Raw genomic sequence first — 23,873 nt, 5'->3', positions numbered from 1 at the left:
TTATGAGATAAAAGTCACATGGTGGAAAAAGCAGCACAAACAAGCTTGTTTTTTTTCCTCACAATTGCAAATTTTGCTTTTCAGAACTGCAAATTTATATTTAACAATTTTGGCTTTTCTCTCAATAATGAGTTTATATCTCACAATTGCGATACATAAACCTGCATTTCACGAGTTCCCACTTACATATAATTAGCTGGAGTATGTAAGCATGTTTGGCGTGCTGTCCGGGGAAGGGCTCCGAGCTCGGGAATGGCCCGAACCTAGAGTACCCCCCCCTATGTATATGTGTAGAAGGAACTCGGAGTGAGGAGATGGGGTGGTGGAGGGATGCTGATAATCCGTCAAATGGGTAGAGGTGAGTCGGCTGTATTTATGCATGATGTAGATTGGCTTGAGTGAGTTCCAGCTGTGTTAATTAGGCTAAGTATCTGACGTGCTCCTCCCGAACTTTGCTTTAAGAAACATCATTTGTGAAAAATAAGTAAAAATTGTGAGATAAAAGTCACGTGGTGGAAAAAGCAGCACAAACAAGCTAGTTTTTTCCCCTCACAATTGCAAATTTTTATCTGACAATTCAGAATTAGCTTCTCAGAATTGCATATTTATATTTCACAATTTGACTTTTTACTATCAATAATGAGTTTATATCTCACAATTGTGATACATAAACCTGCATTTGTGATAAAAAAAGTCTGAATTATGAGATAAAAAGTCACGTGACGGAAAAAGACGCAAAAACAAGCTTGTTTTTTCACACAACTGCTAATTTTTATCTGACAATTTAGACTTTGCTTCTCAGAATTGCATATTTATATTTCACAATTTGACTTTTTTTTCTATCAATAATGAGTTTATATCTCACAATTGTGATACATAAACCTGCATTTGTGAAAAATAAGTCAGAATTATGAGATAAAAAGTCACGTGGTAGAAAAAGCAGCAAAACATGCTTGTTTTTTTTCCTCACAATTGCAAATTTTGCTTCTCAGAATTGCATATTTATATTTAACAATTTCGGCTTTTCTCTCAATAATGAGTTTTTATCTCACAATTGCATTTGTGAAAAAAATAGTCTGAATCATGAGATAAAAAGTCACATGGTGGAAAAAGCAGTGAAAACAAGCTTGTTTTTTCTCGCAATTGCAAAATTTTACCTGACAATTCAGACTTCTCAGAATTGCATATTTTATTTCACAATTCTGACTTTTTACTATCAATAATGAGTTTATATCTCACAATTGTGATACATAAACCTGCATTTGTGATAAAAAAAAGTCTGAATTATGAGATAAAAAGTCACATGTGACGGAAAAAGACGCAAAAACAAGCTTGTTTTTTCACACAACTGCAAATTTTTATCTGACAATTTAGACTTTGCTTCTCAGAATTGCATATTTATATTTCACAATTTGACTTTTTTTCTATCAATAATGAGTTTATATCTCACAATTGTGATACATAAACCTGCATTTGTGAAAAATAAGTAAAAATTGTGAGATAAAAGTCACGTGGTGGAAAAAGCAGCACAAACAAGCTAGTTTTTTTCCCTCACAATTGCAAATTTTTATCTGACAATTCAGAATTAGCTTCTCAGAATTGCATATTTATATTTCACAATTTGACTTTTTACTATTAATAATGAGTTTATATCTCACAATTGTGATACATAAACCTGCATTTGTGAAAAATAAGTCAGAATTATGAGATAAAAAGTCACATGGTGGAAAAAGCAGCACAAACAAGCTTGTTTTTTTTCCTCACAATTGCAAATTTTGCTTTTCAGAACTGCAAATTTATATTTAACAATTTTGGCTTTTCTCTCAATAATGAGTTTATATCTCACAATTGCGATACATAAACCTGCATTTGTGAAAAATAAGTAAAAATTGTGAGATAAAAGTCACGTGGTGGAAAAAGCAGCACAAACAAGCTAGTTTTTTTCCCTCACAATTGCAAATTTTTATCTGACAATTCAGAATTAGCTTCTCAGAATTGCATATTTATATTTCACAATTTGACTTTTTACTATTAATAATGAGTTTATATCTCACAATTGTGATACACACTCAAAAAAATAAATTGTTCAATGAACATGATTTAATCGTAGCACCCAAAACGCATCTAAACCAATCTAATAAACTTGAAAAGGTTTGAATATGTTATATGAATGTGATTTAAACTTGTAGATTTAACATTGTTTTAACATGTCAGTGTAGCTTCTTTCCAACTAATTGAATCAAAATGTTTGAATCGTGTTAGTCAAATATGTCAGTAAAAGCACTTCAATTCAACAAAATTCTGCCTTGTTACATCTACTAGTTAATGTCTTGTTCATGTATAGTTTTGGTACTTTAATTAATACACATCTTGTTGTTTCAATTAGATTTGTTTTAGGTGAAAGAACTAAGAACCAAAACATTACATCTACAGAATAACCACATAAAACATGCAAACAATTAAACATTTTTATTTTTTTATTCAGTTTTAACATACACATACAAATAAGTTTAAACTGCTTTCTGCACTTTAAGTCTCCAATCCATTTGAGTGTTTGTAAAACAGGATTCAAACAGCATATCAGTCCAAATAACAGCACAAGCCTGACTTCCACACCTTCAGTTAGGACACGTTCCCTCCTTCAGTATGACATACGCTCCCGCCACAGTTTCCTCCATGGTACATTTTGACTCGATGTCTGAATCCTGTGGGGAGAAACACATAAAAGATCACAAACAAAAATAATTATTACAAGAATTGCTTATACACTTACTGGCCACTTTATTATGTACACCTGTAAAGTAAACTTAAATCCAATACAGGAGCTCTGATGTGAATCAGAGGTTATAATTTCTCAGTTTTAAGTTAAAAATTGTCAGAAAAGTGATAATTCTTCTGTTTATTGGTGTGTTATTGCAGTGCATTATATATATATATATATATATATATATAATGCACTGCAATAACACACCAATAAACAGAAGAATTATATATATATATAAGTTATAATTTATCTGGCAACCATATTTAAAATTAATGAGGCTGCTAAAACATTATAACCACCATAGAATATAAAGCACTCCAATAAAAAAAAAAGCACGCAAGTATAGTTTTCTGATGCTGTTTAATTTATTTCTTATTATTATTTCAGATCAATTCATATATTTAGTAGGGCTTTACACAAAGTTTTGTAAATTAGGCCCCAAGAGAGATCAACCATTATGAATAAAAAAATTATTGGTTTAGTACATCAACCAATTCACATAAGCATTTTGTCTAAGTGTACCAGTAGTTTCCTATTAATGAACAATTTGTCCAGCTCAATTTTAAGTTAAGTGTTCTCTCATGTCACATTTTTGTTGTAGCAAACAAGGATAAACATGACCCAAGTACAGAATGGCTTTTGAAATTTTCTCATCAACTCACCAAATATGCCTTGACTGGTTTTTCAGGGTCTTCATTCAAGTAGATGCACAGAGACTTGATGACACAGGCTTCTCTGGTACAGAATGTACAGTGTCATCCTGTAGGGTGGAGACAAGATTAAATCAACTTCAGCGGTGGGACAGCTTAAGAGTACTGAACGTGTTACTGTCTGTGTAGAATGTAACAGGTGAACTCTATACACATGGGTTTTAAGTCCTGCCCATGTCTTCAATGTGCATGCATCATTTAAATATATAGTAGTCAACAAAAAAGTTAATTAAAAGTTGTCCTTAGGTCAAAAACCCACCTTTAACACCAAACCTGTCCCTTACCTTACCCATATCCCACCTTAATACAGTTTTATTAAAAAGGTTTTAATCCACTTCAAATGTTGACTACTGTACACAAACATAATGACTGCCGCTTCCAAAGCAATGTTTAGTTTATAATGCTTAAGTAATTTGTACCTGCAACTCTCCTTTGCAACACTTCCTGCACTGCCACATACACGTCACTGAAAGAGAAAGAAAAGTTCAGTATTCAAGGATAGTTAGTTATACATTACTGTATGTGAGTGTTTTAAAAAAAACTACTTACCATGTAAAGGTGAGGTTCACACCAGAAGAGGATGGGGACAGCTATGCGATGTATTTTTTTTTTTTTTTTTCTGCTGTGAAAAACAAAACAAACAAAGTGTATAAGTTATATATATATATAATAATATATACTATATTTCCCAAATAAAACCATGCATACCTATTCAATCACTTTAACTTTAACTGCAATTTGTTAGGACATTTAATATATATGGTCGACTGCATTATAGATTTTACTTGGCAATTTTTGCAAACTGTATTCAATAAGCTGGGTAGCAATATGTAACATTTCGGAACTCAAGAAAAACAAACAAAACAGCTCTATAAACGTTAGCTAGACTAAAAAGAGCGATGAGAAGTGCATACTGATTCAACATACAACAAGTTACGTAAAAGTAAAGCGTATAAATAGCATTACATTAACTTACAAACAGAAAAACGAGTGCATGGTGTGTTCGACTGTGCAGTCTTTCCTCTCCCAATGTTGGGGTAGACTTCAGGTTTAACGTAGGTTATGTAGTTAATAGTTATTAGTTAATAGGCGTGGTTAGCATTGAATTGTGACAGAAATGCACAAATTGTAGCGGATATATTAACGTTAGGGTGAAACTTGTATCGACAAAGACAACGGAATTTACATAAGCCTACTTTGAAACATCGCTACAGTGTGTAATTCCTTATTATCCCATGTTACTAAGTGCAAACTGGAACATTATATCAATAAAGTACTTACCCTCAATATCAAGGATGAAGAACGTTTAAACGCAGCAGTTCAAACCGCTGGCGCTTCCAGCCGTCTGTACCCACGTGATTCCGTCGCAGTACTGCGCATGCGCAGTGACTCATCAGAGAGAGTTGTTGATATGAAGCGACTCGGGCTCATTGAATCAACAAGTGCTGATCTAATTCATTTGATTATTTCTTAATTTAGTTACAACTAACAAGAATCAATCATTTAACAGAAGTAAACTCGTTATAATCGTATTAATCAGACATATTTGTATTTTGCAAATCAAACAAGTGGCTAGTTGACTTTTTTGAGTGCATAAACCTGCATTTGTGAAAAATAAGTCAGAATTATGAGATAAAAAGTCACATGGTGGAAAAAGCAGCACAAACAAGCTTGTTTTTTTTCCTCACAATTGCAAATTTTGCTTTTCAGAACTGCAAATTTATATTTAACAATTTTGGCTTTTCTCTCAATAATGAGTTTATATCTCACAATTGCGATACATAAACCTGCATTTGTGAAAAATAAGTAAAAATTGTGAGATAAAAGTCACGTGGTGGAAAAAGCAGCACAAACAAGCTAGTTTTTTTCCCTCACAATTGCAAATTTTTATCTGACAATTCAGAATTAGCTTCTCAGAATTGCATATTTATATTTCACAATTTGACTTTTTACTATCAATAATGAGTTTATATCTCACAATTGTGATACATAAACCTGCATTTGTGATAAAAAAAAAGTCTGAATTATGAGATAAAAAGTCACGTGACGGAAAAAGACGCAAAAACAAGCTTTTTTTTCACACAACTGCAAATTTTTATCTGACAATTTAGACTTTGCTTCTCAGAATTGCATATTTATATTTCACAATTTGACTTTTTCTATCAATAATAAGTTTATATCTCACAATTGTGATACATAGACCTGCATTTGTGAAAAATAAGTCAGAATTATGAGATAAAAAGTCACATGGTGGAAAAAGCAGCAAAAACAAGCTTGTTTTTTTTCTCACAATTGCAAATTTTGCTTTTCAGAACTGCAAATTTATATTTAACAATTTTGACTTTTTCTATCAATAATGAGTTTATGTCTCACAATTGCAAGATATAAACTTGCATTTGTGAGAAAAAAGTTAGAATTGTGAGATAAAAAGTCATGTGGTGGAAAAAGCAGCGAAAACAAGCTTTTTTTCTCGCAATTGCTAATTTTTATCTGACAATTCAGACTTCGCTTCTCAGAACTGCTTTTTTTTTATATCTCACAGTTGCAATACATAAACCTGCATTTGTGAAAATATGTCTGAATTGTGAGATAGTCAAACGTAGTATTGTTCTCGCAATTGCCAATTTTTGTCTGACAACTCAGACTTTGCTTCTCGGAATTGCATATTTATATCTCACAGTTCTGACTTTTTTTCCCACAATAATGAGTTTATATCTCACAATTGCGATACATAAACCTGCATTTGTGATAAAAAAAAGTCTGAATTATGAGATAAAAAGTCACATGTGACGGAAAAAGACACAAAAACAAGCTTGTTTTTTCACACAACTGCAAATTTTTATCTGACAATTTAGACTTTGCTTCTCAGAATTGCATATTTATATTTCACAATTTGACTTTTTTTCTATCAATAATGAGTTTTTATCTCACAATTGTGATACATAAACCTGCATTTGTGAAAAATAAGTCAGAATTATGAGATAAAAAGTCACATGGTGGAAAAAGCAGCAAAATCAAGCTTGTTTTTTTTCCTCACAATTGCAAATTTTGCTTTTCAGAACTGCAAATTTATATTTAACAATTTTGACTTTTTCTATCAATAATGAGTTTATGTCTCACAATTGCAAGATATAAACTTGCATTTGTGAGAAAAAAGTTAGAATTGTGAGATAAAAAGTCATGTGGTGGAAAAAGCAGCGAAAACAAGCTTTATTTTTCTTGCAATTGCAAATTTTTATCTGACAATTCAGACTTCGCTTCTCAGAACTGCATTTTTTTTTTATATCTCACAGTTGCAATACATAAACCTGCATTTGTGAAAATATGTCTGAATTGTGAGATAGTCAAACGTAGTATTGTTCTCGCAATTGCCAATTTTTGTCTGACAACTCAGACTTTGCTTCTCGGAATTGCATATTTATATCTCACAGTTCTGACTTTTTTTCTCACAATAATGAGTTTATATCTCACAATTGCGATACCTAAACCTGCATTTGTGAAAAAATAAGTCCGAATTATGAGATAAAAAGTCACATGGTGGAAAAAGCAGCAAAAACAAGCAAATTTTTTTCTCAAAATCTGACAATTCAGACTTTGCTTCCCAGAATTACATATTTATTTTTCACAATCTGACTTTTTTCTTGCAATAACGAGTTTATATCTCACAATTGTGAGATATAAACTTGCAACTGTTAGAAAAAAGAGAATTGTGTGAAACAAGCTTGTTTTTTCTTGCAATTTTTTAACTCACAATTGCAAGACTGTGAGATATAAACTTAAATTTGTGAGGAAAATAAGCCAGTATTGTAAGACTTTTCTTCTCTGAATTTTTTTTGTGGAATTGTGAGATATAAACTCAAGAATTGTGAGAAAAAAAGTCTCCTTTTTCATTTTTAATTTCATGGCGGAAATATACTTCCACACAGTATGGCCTCATGGCAAACAGATACAGACTAAATATCTCAAATTTTAATTTCACAGGGTCTTTAATACCCTAAAATGTGAAGTTTTCTTATAAACACGTTCTGAAAATCAATGGCATCCGATTGAAATGACAGTAATTACTGCAGGCAGGACGGGAAATGCAATGCTAATCAGTTTGGTGGGCATGGATCCAGCCCTGAGGGGCGCCGCGGCTCGCTCACTCCACTGAAATGAGAATAATGTTTAGTATAATGGTGTTTGCATGGGTGCCTGGGAAAGAAAAACATTGTTGCTTGTTAATAATTTGATTCCAGGAAAAGTAAGCCTTCACCAAACAAAAACACTCACAAATTATTCATTTACTTGACTGAGAGTGTAAAGCACATTTGAACATAAATATTGATAATGTACCATGGTGAAAAGCTAATTTTCTCTTGTAGATAGTTGCATTTACAATAAACTCATAATTAGTAACATAAAAGGCCTGAAGGATTTCAAAGACCTTGGAAGATGACAGATTGTTTGTCATTTGCCCTAAACAGTGAACACGATTCATATGAGTATTACTTTAGAGTTGATAGAAGCTTGAGATAAAAGCTAAATTTCTTGATTAGTTTAGAAACAAAATAACAGCAAATCAGATATTAAAAGATTTAACTGCATTTAAAAGGTTTTTGTCATTAAAAGTAAAAATTAAAGTATAAAAGTTAATAATAAATAGATACTATTTTTTGTATTATTGTTCCCATAGTTGAGGTTTTAGTCAATCGTTTTTAGTAGTCATTTTTAAAAGTCTACATTTCAATTTTTTATTACGTTTTAGAGTTAAATTTTAGTACAAAAAGTACTAGTATAAATGAATATTGACTCTTTCTCTTTGAAGAAAATAGATCCCAAATCTTCATGACTTTCCTTTGCAAGGGTTTTTGTTCAAGTGAATGCTTTCTAGAACAGAAATCCCTCTGCACCTATTTTTTTGGAATTAAGCAGCAAATCATTATTAAAAACAGGCCGAGATCTCCAATATGCCAGTCCAACATGAAATGAATCACCTTTAAAATTAGTTTAAACTAGAACTTGATGTTACATTGATAAAGTTGGGCAGCTGGAGTCCTCAGTGACTTTGGAAGAGATAACAAATCATCCTGAGCTGAGGAGGTGTATGAAAGCACTGCCTTAAAGATTTCACCATATGGGAGGAAACACTTCATGAAATATTGTCAAAACAACAACACTTCATCAGAGATGCAGTAATATCCGCTTAATGTCAACTTCAACTAAATCACACATCTCATGAGCATTGCTACTAAGCAACAACTCAAGCACATAGAAAAGAGGATAATATACATACTGCAGTACTTTAATATACAGTTGAAGTCAAAAGTTTACATACACCTTGCAGAATCTATTTCACCAAAATAAGAGGGATCATACAAAATGCATGGTATTTTTATTTAGAACTGACCTGAATAAGATATTTCACATAAAATATGTTTACATATAGTCCAATAGTCAAAATAACAAAAAAAATGGTAAAAAAAAAATTAAGTTCAAAAGTTTACATACCATTGATTCTTAATACTGTGTTGTTACCTGAATGATCCTCAGCTGTGTTTTTTTTTTTGTTTAGTGATAGTTGTTCATTAGTCTATTGTTTGTCCTGAACAGTTAAACTGCCCACTGTTCTTCAAAATAAATAAATAAATAAAAAAATTAAATAAAAAAATTCAGGTCCCACAAATTCTTTTTCAGCATTTTTGTGTATTTGAACCCTTTCCAACAATGACTGTATGATTTTGAGATCCATCTTTTCACACTGAGGACAACTGAGGGACTCATATGCAACTATTACAGAAGGTTCAAATGCTCACTGATGCTTCAGAAATAAAAAAAGATGCATTAAGAGCCGGGGGGTGAAAACTTTTGAACAGAATGAAGATCTTCTTATTTTGCCTAAATACAGAAACTACTGTTAATGCAACTGAAGGACTCATATTAGGGTTAAACTGAACTTATTTTGTCTTCTAGGAAACATGCAAGTATCTTCTGTAGCCTCTGAAGGGCAGTACTAGATGAAAAAATATGATATTTAGGCAAAATATGAAAAATGTACACATCTTCATTCTGTTCAAAAGTTTTCACCCCCAGCTCTTAATGCATCGTTTTTCCTTCTGAAGCATCAGTGAGTGTTTGAACCTTCTGTGATAGTTGCATATGAGTCCCTCAGTTGTCCTCAGTGTGAAAATATGGATCTCAAAATCATACATTCATAGTTGGAAAGGGTTCAAATACACAAAAATGCTGGAAAACCAAAGAATTTGTGCGACCTGATAGAATTTTCTGAAGAACAGCGGGCAGTTAAACTGTTCAGGACAAACTAGGGACTCATGAAAAACTATCACTAAACAAAACAAACAAAAAAAGCAGCTGTGGATTATTCAGGTAACAACGCAGTATTAAGAATCAAGGGTGTGTAAACTTTTGAACGAGTCATTTTTATAATTTTTAACTATTATTTTCTCTCGTGGACTATATGTAAACATCCTTAATGTGAAATATCTTACTCAGATCAGTACTAAATAAAAAATAACATGCATTTTGGTCATGTAATTAACATTTTGTAGATTTTGAAAGGTGTATGAAAACAAAATATTATTAAAAATGTATAACAATAAAAACTTCTCATTCCAAATTTGGATTCTGTTTGCTACCTCAATTCAAGTTCAAATCAAGTCAGCAAATGAATTTTAATTAGGCACTTTCTCATTCATTTGTAGTGGCGCACAACCCTGAATTTATGAGGTAAAATTAGAATACTCAATAGCTAAATATTCAAGAAAGCAACCAAATACTCAAGGTTATTCAAAATGTAGAACTTACAAACTAGTAACTGAAAACCCAATATTGATCGCTCCATCGATCTGAATATTGAAGGAGAAGTGTGATCTTGCTAATATTTAATTTTCAGTGGAATTGCTCTTCTCCTTGGAGCATTCACTTGGTTACTTCCAATTAGAAACCATCACGCCAGTTCAGTCAATAAGATCAAGTTAAGCAAAGCACTTAAAAAGAAAAACAAAGACAAGCAATTGGCTCTATGACTGAAATCTCCCTCTCTCTCGGCTTCGGCATTAACACCTCCTTCCCCTGACTGCTCATTTCAGTCTAATCCTGTTCATCACTTCCAAGATGAGACTGGCTCCCGGGGAACCGCAAATCGATAGAAGTGTTCTCGGGGGGTGGAAGATTAATGTGGGAATCACAGGCTTTGGGAAGACGGTTAAGTAGAACACACTCCCCACAGGAAATCACTCAGATCTTAATTAGCTGTTAATGTGACGGAGTCTGACGCGGGCCACGCTGAGAGAGGAGCGGTGCGTATGGACGGAGCCCTAACAAACATGCAGAAACAAGCTCATTGTGTTGTCAATGATGACGTATTAAGCACAGCCTGCACAGATGCCACTTTCAAACGAAGTAGATTTCTGTTGATGAATTTATATTGGTCTCAAACTACAGAAAAAGCAGCCTTCCTCATTTCAGTCCACTAGTGACGAAATTTCATACTTTTATTTCTTTGGAAAAACTATTTGCATGTGTCATCTAGGTCGCATGATTACCGTAGTCAACTTTCAAGTAGAGTTCTACATCAAAATCCGACAAACTATGCTTTGTCAAGTATCGTTTCAGTCAAGGGTGTATCAGTTTCAGGTTATTTTAAACCAGATGAGTCATGTTATTATACAAGCAGGACCAACTTTTAAGCACAACTAATGCTATTAGCCATTGCGTAAGTGCACCTTTTCAATATTTTCTTGATAAAGTTATTACCAAACACGGTAGTTAAAGCGATGCTTTGTGATCCCAATAACATGAGTCATGCTCTCTGAATGCCTGTTTAGCATAGAGATTAATTAAATGAGAATGATTCCTCCCATGTTGTGTGTCTGTATTATGATGTATACAGTGAAACTCTCAAGTGTACCTCATCTGCTTTAAAGGAACTGAATAATAGTTCATCTCTATGGCATTTTATAGCACTTTGAGCCTTAAAACAGCAGTTTCATGTTTTATATCAATAGAAAAGAAGTTTGGTGATGATGTTAGTATGATAATGGACCTCGCCACAGAGCAAAGAGTGTTAAAGCTTTTCTTCAGGAAAGACACATCAACTCAATGACATGGCCAGCACACAGTCCGGATCTCAATCCGATTGAAAATGTATGGTGGAAATTGAAAAACTGGTCCATGACAAGGCTCCATCTTGCAAAGCTGATCTGTCAACTGCTATTAAAGTTGGTTTTTCATTTGTGAAGTCCATGCCCTAAAGAATTCAGGCTGTCATAAATGCCAGAGGGGGAGCAACAAAGTACTAATTGTGTTTTTTGATTGATGATTCCATAATGTTTTCGAAATAATAAACAAAGTTAGTTTTGTGTCATATCTGTGATTTGTTTACTTGGTCCGAAATAAAAATAAATTGGGTGAACAACATTAAGTGTGGTGATTCCATAATTTTTTTTATGGAAAATTTGAGAAAAAAGTCACAATTGTGAGATATAAACGCGCAATTCTGTGAAAAAAGTCACAACTGATAGATATAAACTCGCAATACTAAGATAAAAAGTCACAATTACTAGATATAAACTCGTAATTCTGAGAAAATATCACAATTGCCAGATATAAACTCGTAATTTTGAGAAAAAAGCAACAATTCCAAGATATAAACTCATAATTCTGAGAATTTTTTTTTTCACAATTGTGAGATATAAACTTGTAATTCTGAGAAAAAAGTCACAATTGTGAGATATAAACTTACAATTCTGAGAAAAAAGTCACAATTACGAGATATAAACTTACAATTCTGAGAAAAAAGTCACAATTACGAGATATAAACTTACAATTCTGAGAAAAAAGTCACAATTGTGAGATATAAACTTACAATTCTGAGAAAAATAGTCACAATTGCCAGATATAGACTTGCAATTCTGAGAAAAAAAGTCACAATTGTGAGATAAAAAAGTGCAATTCTGTGAAAAAAGTCACAATTGATAGATGTAAACCCGCAATACTAAGAAAAAAGTCACAATTACTAGATATAAACTCGTAATTCTGAAAAAAAAAAAATCACAATTGCCAGATATAAACTCGTAATTTTGAGAATTTTTTTTTTCACAATTGTGAGATATAAACTTGTAATTCTGAGAAAAAGTCACCATTGTGAGATATAAACTTGTAATTCTGAAAAAAGTCACAATTTTGAGATATAAACTTACAATTCTGAAAAAAATTCACAATTGCAAGATATAAAAACTCACAATTCTGAGAAAAAACTCGCAACTCTGAGAAAAGTCACAATTACCATATACAAACTCGCAATTCTGTAAAAAAAGTCACAATTCCTAGATGATAAACTCACAATTCTGAGAAAAAAAGCAACAATTCTGAGATATAAACTCGCAATTCTGTGAAAAAAGTCACAATTGCCAGATATAAACTCGTAATTCTGAGGAAAAGTTACAATTACGAGATATAAACTCGCAATTCTGAGAAAAACAGTCACAATTCTGCCTTTATAACTTGCTATTGTGAGTTTATATCATGCAATCCTGAGAAAAAGTCCAAGAAAAAAAATGCAGAACTGTGAGATAAAAAGTCGCAAATGCCTCTTTTTATTTCCTTTTTTTTATTCAGTGGCTGAAACGGGCTTCCATATGCAACTTTATTCAAAGGGGAAAAAAATTCAGTTGCAAATATCTTTTCTTTGATTTAAATGTTCTTTTTAAATTTTGTTTAACTTCTAGTAAAACAGACTTCATATCTTCATTTTGCACCTCAAGTAAATTTGATTTAAGGATATTTAGACATTTGTATAAGAAAAAACAAAAATACTAAGGAACATATAACTTTTTTTAGCAACACATGCAACATTTAATGTCATGGCTTTATCAATTTAAGACCTTTCGCTCTGATTTAATGCCGTTTTAAGGCCTTAATTTGTGAAACTGTGAATTAAGACTTATTAAAACCTTCAGAAGCCCTGTGAGTCATTCAAGTGAGATAGTGATTTTGCTGGTACGTACCAATACATTAAACTAGTGAAATGACAGGATGTCTCTTAAAACTCATAAATAAGTACCTGTTGTTATTAGACACTGTTAAAGGCAGACACAAGGAACTTTTGTGCATGTAAAACACTTGCAATGTCAAAATAACAACTCAGTTTTTCCTAGCCTGTTCATTTTCTTCTCACACCTCCACAACCTGAAACTGAAACAGGTGGACGTCTATTTTTTTTTAGCGCCTTGACTAAACATACTATCTAACGAAATATAATTGGCTTTTTCATCCCACGCATTGTTTTAATTTTAGACTTTCTGCAGGATTTGTTCCTGCCTCATACAGAACGGCGTGTCTGAGTTGGTGGCGAATTCTGCTCACCTCAGAAACAACTAAAAGACTAATCGTGCTTAACCCCATCTGCTCATATTCTCGTGTTTAAGACTTGTGAACTTTCATTTTCCAGCTAGCTTGAGTATCTCCCTCTCCAATTATCGGTATGTCAAAGCCAACGTGTAAACAAAAGACGGATGAAATCTATTTCAGCTATCTGTGAAGACGTGTAGTACGTTTCGTCTGTTTTAGCCTTCACAACTGCTGCTGACCACCACCATTTATCCGTCTATTAGAAATTTAATATTTAACATCATCTGATGGTCTTTTCAACAAGATCATGAAATATAAAACAACATATATAGTTTGGTGCCCTGTTAAGACAGCAAATCCTTGTATGCCTTTCATTTTTTCTCATTGATTTTATTGAAGTGGCTGCTAACCTCTAACCCACTCAGACTTGTGTACCTTTCTTAAAGGTATAGTTCACCCAAAAAATTAAATTATATGTTTATCTGCTTACCCCAAGGGCATCCAAGATGTAGGTGACTTTTTTTCTCTGAATTGTAAGTTTGTATTTGGTAATTGAGACTGAAGAAACAAAGTCACAATTTCCAGATATAAACTAGCAATTCTGTTAAAAAAAAAAGTCACAATTGCGAGATATAAACTCACAACTCTGAGAAAAAAGTCACAATTGCGAGATATAAACTCACAGCTCTGAGAAAAGTCACAATTACTAAATACAAACTTGCAATTCTAAAAAAAGTCACAATTGTCGGCGCCGATAGCCTTGTGGGCAGCGCGCCAACATACTGTGCCATTGCGCAACGGACGTCACGTGTTAGGATCCCGACTCGAGGACCTTTCCCGATCCTGCCCCTTATCTCTCTCCCACTTCGCTTCCTGTCATTCTTGATCTGTCCTATCACAATAAAGGCAAAAATGCCAAAAATAAATCAATAAAAAACAAAAAAAAGTCACAATTGCCAGATATAAACTCGCAATTCTGAGAAAAAAAAATCACAATTGCCAGATATATACTCAAAATTGTAAGAAAAAAAGTCAAAATTGCGAGATATTGTCACACCCTCTGCACGATCCCTCAGCCCCAATCACCACGATCCTCCACCAACCAGCCAATCACCACCACAGCACACCCGTGAACCATCACCAGAATACTAATCACCGTCACCTGCACCAGCAATCACCACACCCTTTATATACCTACCTCTGCCACTCACTCACCGGCTGGTATCGAAGTTGCATGGATGCTTCTCTGTGGATCTTCTCCCCCTCCTGTTATCTCTCCTGTGCTCCTCGTGGATTCTTCCGATGTTCTCCTGTGCTCCTCGTGGATTGCTCTGATGTTCTCCTGTGAAACACGTGAATCGTGTTAGAGGGAAGTGACTATTGCTAACGCTATGATCCTTATGAACTTGAACTCACCTGTTGTGTTTGTTTGAAGATTTGACCACAGAGACCTTTACTCACCTGATTGCACGTGTGTTGAACTGTGCACGTTTGTTAATAAATACCTTGAAAGATACTCACCTTCTCCCTTTGTGTGTGGTCGTGACAGGATACCAGCCCTTAAAATATTAACTCACCGCGTCACTCATGGAGGCGAGCGCCGCTATCCCCGAAGACACCCCCGATCCATTTGCGGATATGGTAAACGTCCTTCGTCAATCTCTACCTGCTGCTCCAACGACGATTTCCAACACGCCCCTCTCTCGCCCCATGAGTTATTCCGGAGACCCGGGTGGTTGCAATGGTTTCCTCCTGCAAAGTTCCCTCTATATTGAAGCCAACGCACACCAGTTTCCTAACGAAATTTCTAAAATATCTTTTATGATTTCCCTCCTCACTGGACAGGCACTCCAATGGGCAGACGCACTCTGGAATTCACGGAGCGACGCTTTAATCTCCTATAATGCTTTCGTTGCCCACTTCAAGGACGTGTTTGGAGCTGCGCTCACTCCCCTTTCCGTGCACGACGAACTGATCACTCTGAATCAAGGTGCGTCCAATATCCATGAATACACCCTGCGCTTCCGCTCCCTAGCGGCCACCAGTGGTTGGAACCAAGTAGCTCTCCTAGCAGCCTACCGTAAGGGGCTTAAACCCCAGATCCGCAAGCATATGGTTATTTACGATGACAACGTGCCGCTGGAAACCTTTATTAAGAAGGCAGTAGGCATTTCTCAACATCTCTCAGCGTGTCCTTCTACAAAGTCTGTACCCAGCTTCCCTCCACTCCGAACACCGTCACCCCAACGAGATGCGGAAGAGCCTATGATTACTGACTCCTATCGCCTGGATCCTGCGGAGAGGAAACGACGAATTAATAATCGTCTGTGCCTATATTGTGGAGAAGCCTCTCACTTCATCAGTGCCTGTCCAGTCCGCCCGCCTCGTCCAATGGTGAGTACCGTATCTATTACTCCGGCCATGTCTCTCTTACCCCATATTACCGCTGAACTAATAGTAAACTCTCGTACTCTCCCCATCTATGTGCTCGTGGATTCCGGAGCGGCTGGCAATTTTGTTTCATCACACTTCATTGCTAAACATCGAATTCCCACCGTTCAAAATGAGGTCACATACCAAATTACCACAATCCAAAACTCACCATTGGGCGATGGTAAGATATCTCGCCGGACCAGAAAAGTGACCCTCGTCTCCCAACACAACCACCGTGAACATCTGACCCTCCTGGTACTCCCGCGAGCCAACGTGGATGTCATCCTGGGCAGACCATGGCTCATTAAGCACCAACCCCGCATAGATTGGAGCACAGGAGAAGTCCTGGAGTGGGGCAAGACGTGTGAGAGCCACGGCTACCGTCCTTCCTCGTCAGATGCAGAGTCTCCATACCGTCCTATCCCTCTGCACGCCACCACCATAGAGAGCCCTGCCACTCAATCCGCCACCGCCATTCCCCCCGTCTATCAGTCTTTCACCGATGTCTTCAGCAAGGAACGGGCCACACAACTACCACCGCACCGGCCCTGGGACTGTAGTATCGACCTGCTGCCAGGCGCCAAACTACCCCACGGGAAGATCTACCCCCTCTCACGTCCTGAGCAGGAAGCCATGGAGAATTACATCCAGGAGGCTCTCCAACAGGGGTTCATCAGACCTTCCACGTCCCCAGCAGCATCCAGTTTCTTCTTCGTCCCCAAGAAGGATGGTGGGCTCAGACCTTGCATAGACTACCGGGTGCTCAACGACGCCACGGTGAAATTCGCCTATCCACTTCCTCTAGTGCCAGCTGCCTTGGAGGAACTACGGGAAGCCCGCGTCTTCACCAAACTCGACCTCCGCAGTGCATATAACCTGATCCGTATCCGAGAAGGAGATGAGTGGAAGACCGCCTTCATCACCCCCACCGGTCACTATGAATATCAGGTGATGCCCTATGGCCTGGCTAACAGTCCTTCCATATTTCAGAATTTCATGAACGAAATCTTCCGCGACTACCTCCATCGATTCGTAATCATCTACATTGACGATATCCTCATTTACTCACGTAACCTCAAAGAACATCAAGACCACGTCCGTCAGGTTCTCCAACGCCTCCTTGAGTACCAACTCTATCTAAAATTAGAAAAATGTGAATTCCATCAGCCCTCCATCTCCTTTCTCGGATACGTGATCACTGCTGAGGGAGTTCGCATGGAAGCCGGCAAGGTGGACGCAGTGGCCAAGTGGGCGGAGCCCAAGACGGTGAAGGAGCTTCAGCGTTTCTTAGGCTTCGCTAACTTCTACCGACGCTTTATAAAGAACTATAGCCTCCTATCGGCTCCACTCACTTCCCTCTTAAAGGGAGGACGCCGGGTACTACAGTGGACTCCAGAGGCTCAGCAAGCCTTCGACCGTCTAAAGCAAATGTTCACCACCGCTCCCATCCTCAAGCACCCCGACCCTTCAAGGCCCTTCGTGGTGGAGGTAGATGCGGCGGACGTGGGCGTAGGAGCTGTGCTGTCCCAGTGGTCTGATGAACCCCGATCCCTCCATCCGTGTGCGTACTATTCCAAAAAACTCACCCCAGCTGAGCAGAACTATGGAATTGGAGACCGCGAACTGCTGGCCATAAAGCTCGCCCTCGAAGAGTGGCGGCACTGGTTGGAAGGAGCCCAGTTCCCCTTCACCGTAATAACCGACCACAAGAACCTCCAGTACATTCAGCACGCCAAGAGACTAAATGCCCGCCAAGCTCGCTGGTCATTATTCTTTGCCCGATTCAATTTCAACATTACTTACCAACCCGGCCATAAAAACACCAAAGCAGACGCCCTATCACGTATGCACTCACCTGAACCTACTTCTGACGATCCTGATCCAATTCTACCCCCATCTGTCTTTCTCGCACCCATACTATGGCAGCTGGATGAAGATATGCGGGCCGCCACCTTCGAGGAACCTGCACCACCGGAGCTTCCCCCGGGTCGTGTCTATGTCCCAAGCCGTCTCAGACCCCTTCTGTTGGATAGTACGCACACGTCCCCCGGCTCAGGACATCCTGGCAGCAGGCGAACCCTCTCGCTCCTCCAGCAGAAATATTGGTGGCCCAACATGAGCAGGGAAGTGGAACGGTACGTCCAAGGATGTTCGGTCTGCGCCGTCAACACAACCCCACGCCGCTTACCCGAAGGTAAATTACAACCGTTACCTATTCCCCGCCGACCCTGGACACACTTGGGCATTGACTTCGCCACAGACCTGCCCCCCTCTCAGGGTTACACCACAATTTTAGTGGTAGTCGATCGATTCTCGAAAGCTTGCAAATTAATACCTCTCAAAGGTCTCCCCACAGCACTAGAAACCGCAGAGGCACTGTTCCACAATGTATTCCGGAACTTCGGACTCCCAGAAGACATCGTGTCCGATCGGGGACCCCAATTCGTTTCCAGGGTCTGGCGGGCCTTCTTCCAACTTCTGGGTACCACAGTCAGCCTGTCATCCGGATATCACCCTCAAACGAACGGGCAGACCGAACGGAAAATTCAGGAAATCTCCCGCTACCTTCGGACGTACTGTTCCCAACATCAAAACACCTGGAGCCAGTATCTACCGTGGGCTGAGTATGCGCAAAATTCCCTCCGTCAAACCTCTACTGGTCTAACCCCATTCCAATGTATTCTAGGTTATCAACCAGCTCTGTTTCCATGGACTGGAGAGTCCTCCGAGGTGCCCGCGGTAGATCACTGGTTCCGAGAGAGCGAGAGGGTGTGGGACTCAGCGCACGTCCATCTCCAGCGGGCAGTACGGAGGCATACGGAACATGCCAACCGCCGTAGGTTACCCAACCCAGTTTACCTCCCCGGGGACCAGGTATGGTTGTCCACTCGAGACATACGCCTCCGGCTGCCCAGTAGGAAGCTGAGTCCCCGCTACATAGGGCCCTTCACCGTGCACTCACAGATCAACCCTGTCACCTACCGTCTAAACCTACCTCCACATTACAGAATCGCCCCCTCGTTTCACGTTTCCCTACTCAAACGCCACACTGAACCCCTGTTCCCTTCCTCCACAGAATCGGAGTCACCTCCTCCTCCCGACCCGCCAGAGATCCTTGGAGATAACATCTACCAAGTCCAAGAAATCCTAGACTCCCGGCGGCGGAACGGCCAGCTCCAGTACCTAGTGGACTGGGAGGGGTTCGGACCCGAGGAGAGATCGTGGATACCCCGTGACGACATCCTGGACCCGACTCTCCTCGAGGAATTCCACCGCCAACATCCCGAACGCCCAGCTCCCAGAGGTCGTGGTCGTCCCCGTCGCCGTTCTTGGGTGCCTGGAGTCACCCGTGGAGGAGGGGGTGATGTCACACCCTCTGCACGATCCCTCAGCCCCAATCACCACGATCCTCCACCAACCAGCCAATCACCACCACAGCACACCCGTGAACCATCACCAGAATACTAATCACCGTCACCTGCACCAGCAATCACCACACCCTTTATATACCTACCTCTGCCACTCACTCACCGGCTGGTATCGAAGTTGCATGGATGCTTCTCTGTGGATCTTCTCCCCCTCCTGTTATCTCTCCTGTGCTCCTCGTGGATTCTTCCGATGTTCTCCTGTGCTCCTCGTGGATTGCTCTGATGTTCTCCTGTGAAACACGTGAATCGTGTTAGAGGGAAGTGACTATTGCTAACGCTATGATCCTTATGAACTTGAACTCACCTGTTGTGTTTGTTTGAAGATTTGACCACAGAGACCTTTACTCACCTGATTGCACGTGTGTTGAACTGTGCACGTTTGTTAATAAATACCTTGAAAGATACTCACCTTCTCCCTTTGTGTGTGGTCGTGACAGATATAAACTCGCAACTCTGAAAAAAAGTCACAATTACCAAATACAAACTAGCATAGCAATTCTGAGAAAAAAGTCACAAGGTTTTTAACTCAAACCATTGCAGTCTGTCAGTCATATAATGGCAGTCAATGGGCACCAAATCTTTGAGAGTAAAAAAAACATACACAGACCAAACCAATTTAAACCCTGCAGCTCGTGAGGATACACTGCGGTGTTAAGGCACAAAACGATCGGTCTGTGCAAGAAACTGAACAGTATTTATCTCATTATTTACCTCTGATCCACCACAACTATCTACTGTCCTGAGCGTGTTCACAACAGCTGGCACGTGTATACGTCACTCATTGTTTACACAGTGCATATCGGCTACTTAAAACGGTAATTACTTGTGCTTATCCTGATTTTGACAACCGATTAAAAACTAGAAGATAATGTTTTCTTGTGCAAACTCATCCGGGAGTGTTGACTTTTCAACGACTACATTGCCAAAGCACTTTGACGCGTCATGCGCCGGCTGTTGTGAACGTGCTTAATACAGTTGAATGTTGCGGTGGATCAGAGGTAAATAATGAGATAAATACTGTTCAGTTTCTTGCACAGACCGACCGTTTTGTGTCTTAAGACCTCAATGTATCATCACATCAAAATGTATTTTTTTACTCTCAAAGATTTGGTGCCCATTGACTGCCATTATATGACTGACAGACTGCAACAGTTTGAGTTAAAACTCTTTGTTTGTGTTCTGCTGAAGAAACAAAGTCACCTACATCTTGGATGCCCTGGGGGTAAACAGATTAACATCCAATTTTCATTTTTGGGTGAACTATCCCTTTAAGACTTATTCACTTGGTTTTACTAGTGATTAGTGCTAAGATTATTCCGCACTATAGGTGCTAAAACCCTTTGTGATGAAAAACTTGCCAAAACAGCAATATCTCGCCAGGTCGTGACGAACACTTGCTGTGAAATAATAATTGCTAAATATTATGCAGGTCACGGTCTAACTGAGATGTTTAATATGGAGCAGATTACCGGTTCGGGGACAGGTGTTAACCTTAGTGGGCCGTCTCCGGTGTGAGAGGAGGCAGAGTTGAGACCCCAGCAGCGCACCGTCTGAATACATGAATAAAATGCAGCAAACATCAAGGCTGCGTGAACTGAGGCTTTTGAGGGAGTCAAACAGGAGTTCGCAAACTGCTTTTGGCTACACAGCACAGTGATTTCACAATGTTGACATGGGCAGATTTGACATTGACAGATGTCACAACAATTTAACGCAAAGGATTAGGCTGTACACTGATAAAAGTAAAGGTGCTTCAAAAGGCTCTTCACAGCGATGCCATAGAAGAACCATTCAGTCAAAGGTTCTTTAAAGAACCATCTCTTTCTTACCTTTTCATACTCTGAAGAACCTTCTTTTGACACAAAGAACCTTTTGTAAAACAGAAAGGTTCTTCAGATGTTAAATGTTCTTTATGGAACCATTTAGTCAAAAAGGTTCTTCTATGGTATTGTGAAGCACCTTTATTTTTAAGAGTGTAATGTTGGGGAGTAACTTACGAATAGTACTGAAGCTACTGACTGATTTACATATTTATGATTACCATAAATGAAAAGTGTAGATTTTCCACTAACAAACTGGATTTACCAACAACTAGTGGTGTAGCATAAAAAAAAAAAAAAAAATGTTAATTTTGTAGCATTTTATTGCACTGCCACTTTAAGAAGATCAAGGAAAAAAGACAAAACACCAACATTTTTTCTGATTGTTAAGTTCAATCAGATGTTTGTTTAAATAAATGATTCACTGATTCATTTAAGAATTTCTTAATAGTTAATAAAATACTGACAATTTGTGAAATAATTAGTTAAATGCTTATATTGATCTGACTCGTTTCTTTTTTACTGAATCTGTTCATGTAAATGAATGATTCACCAGTTCATTTCATTCATACGTTCTTGGATTTTCTTAATAGCTAATAAAATCAGTTCTTTTTTACTGAATCTGTTTTATTCACTGATTAAAATGATTCTCTGATCAAATGATTCACTGATTAATTTATGTTGCTGTCTTAATAATTAAATATTGACCATGAAATTTGTTAGTACCAGTGTCATCTAAAACACTGAATTTTTTGAAAAATAACTAGTTACATGCTTCTGTTCATCTGAATCAGATCATTCACTGTCCATCTGTCCATGTACATAAATGTATCTCTAATCAAACGAATCACTACTTAATTTAAGTACTTTAATATTTAGTGTAAAATGTGTAAAAAATATAATAATTAGAAAAATGCTTTTTTTCAATTTGAATCAGTTAATTATGTTCACTGAATCAGTTCATTCAGACTGTTCATGTTAATAAATAATTCACTGATTCTTTTAAGTCCCAGTGTCATCTACTGAATGATTAGTAAAATAATTAGTTAAATGCTCCTGTTCATCTGAATCAGATCATTGACACTGCTCATGCAAATAAATGAATCTCCGATCAAATGAAATGAAACTAATCACTAATTGGTTTAATTCATCTGATCAAATGAATCAATAAATAATTCAAGTCATTTTAATAGCAAGTTAAATATTTGAAATGTGTAAAATAATTAGTTAAATGCTTATATTCATTTGAATCAGTTAATTCTGTTCAGTTCAGTCGCACTGTTCATGTAAATAAATGATTCACTGATTCTTTCTATAGTCCAAGTGTCATCTTAAACACTGAATGATTAGTAAAATAATTAGTTAAATGCTTCTGTTAATCTGAATCAGTACATTCACACTGTTCATGTAAATGAATGTCCAATCAAACGAAGTCCTCTTAATAAGTTAAATATTTAAAATGTCTAACGTTATTAGTTAAATGCTTCTTTTTATTTGAATCAGTTAATTCTGTTCACTGAATCAGTTCATTCAGACTGTTCATGTTAATAAATGATTCACTGATTCTTTTAAGTACCAGTGTCATCTAAAACACTGAATTTTTTGAAAAATAATTAGTTACATGCTTCTGTTCATCTGAATCAGATCAAGATCATTCACTGTCCATCTGTCCATGTACATAAATTAAGTAGTGATTCGTTTGATTAGAGATTCATTTAAGTACTTTAATATTTAGTCAAATATTTAAAATGTGTAAAAAAATATAATAATTAGAAAAATGCTTTTTTTCAATTTGAATCAGTTAATTATGTTCACTGAATCAGTTCATTCATACTGTTCATGTTAATAAATAATTCACTGATTCTTTTAAGTCCCAGTGTCATCTTAAATACTGAATGATTAGTAAAATAATTAGTTGAATGCTCCTGTTCATCTGAATCAGATCATTGACACTGCTCATGCAAATAAATGAATCTCCGATCAAATGAAATGAAACTAATCACTAATTGGTTTAATTCATCTGATCAAATGAATCAATAAATAATTCAAGTCATTTTAATAGCAAGTTAAATATTTGAAATGTGTAAAATAATTAGTTAAATGCTTATATTCATTTGAATCAGTTAATTATGTTCAGTTCAGTCGCACTGTTCATGTAAATAAATGATTCACTGATTCTTTCTATAGTCCCAGTGTCATCTTAAACACTGAATGATTAGTAAAATAATTAGTTAAATGCTTCTGTTAATCTGAATCAGTACATTCACACTGTTCATGTAAATGAATGTCCAATCAAATGAAGTCCTCTCAGTAAGTTAAATATTTAAAATGTCTAACGTAATTAGTTAAATGCTTCTTTTTATTTGAA

At 37.2% G+C, this 23,873-nt stretch overlaps 1 long non-coding RNA gene across 1 annotated transcript; it reads right to left on the bottom strand.

Moving 5' to 3' along the window:
• Window positions 1–2,454: 2,454 nt before the first annotated feature.
• Window positions 2,455–5,039, bottom strand: LOC141299913 (uncharacterized). Its single transcript, XR_012341877.1, has 5 exons — window positions 4,756–5,039; window positions 4,024–4,096; window positions 3,894–3,940; window positions 3,427–3,524; window positions 2,455–2,705 (listed from the first exon to the last, which is right to left on the bottom strand). It is a non-coding gene; the product is annotated as an uncharacterized lncRNA (long non-coding RNA).
• Window positions 5,040–23,873: the final 18,834 nt, after the last annotated feature.

The sequence above is a fragment of the Garra rufa genome, chromosome 23 (assembly GCF_049309525.1).
Source record: "Garra rufa chromosome 23, GarRuf1.0, whole genome shotgun sequence".
In the NCBI taxonomy this organism is placed as follows: Eukaryota; Metazoa; Chordata; class Actinopteri; order Cypriniformes; family Cyprinidae; genus Garra; species Garra rufa.
Note: the sequence above shows the minus strand (reverse complement) of the source record. Positions and strands in the feature narration are given on the sequence as shown.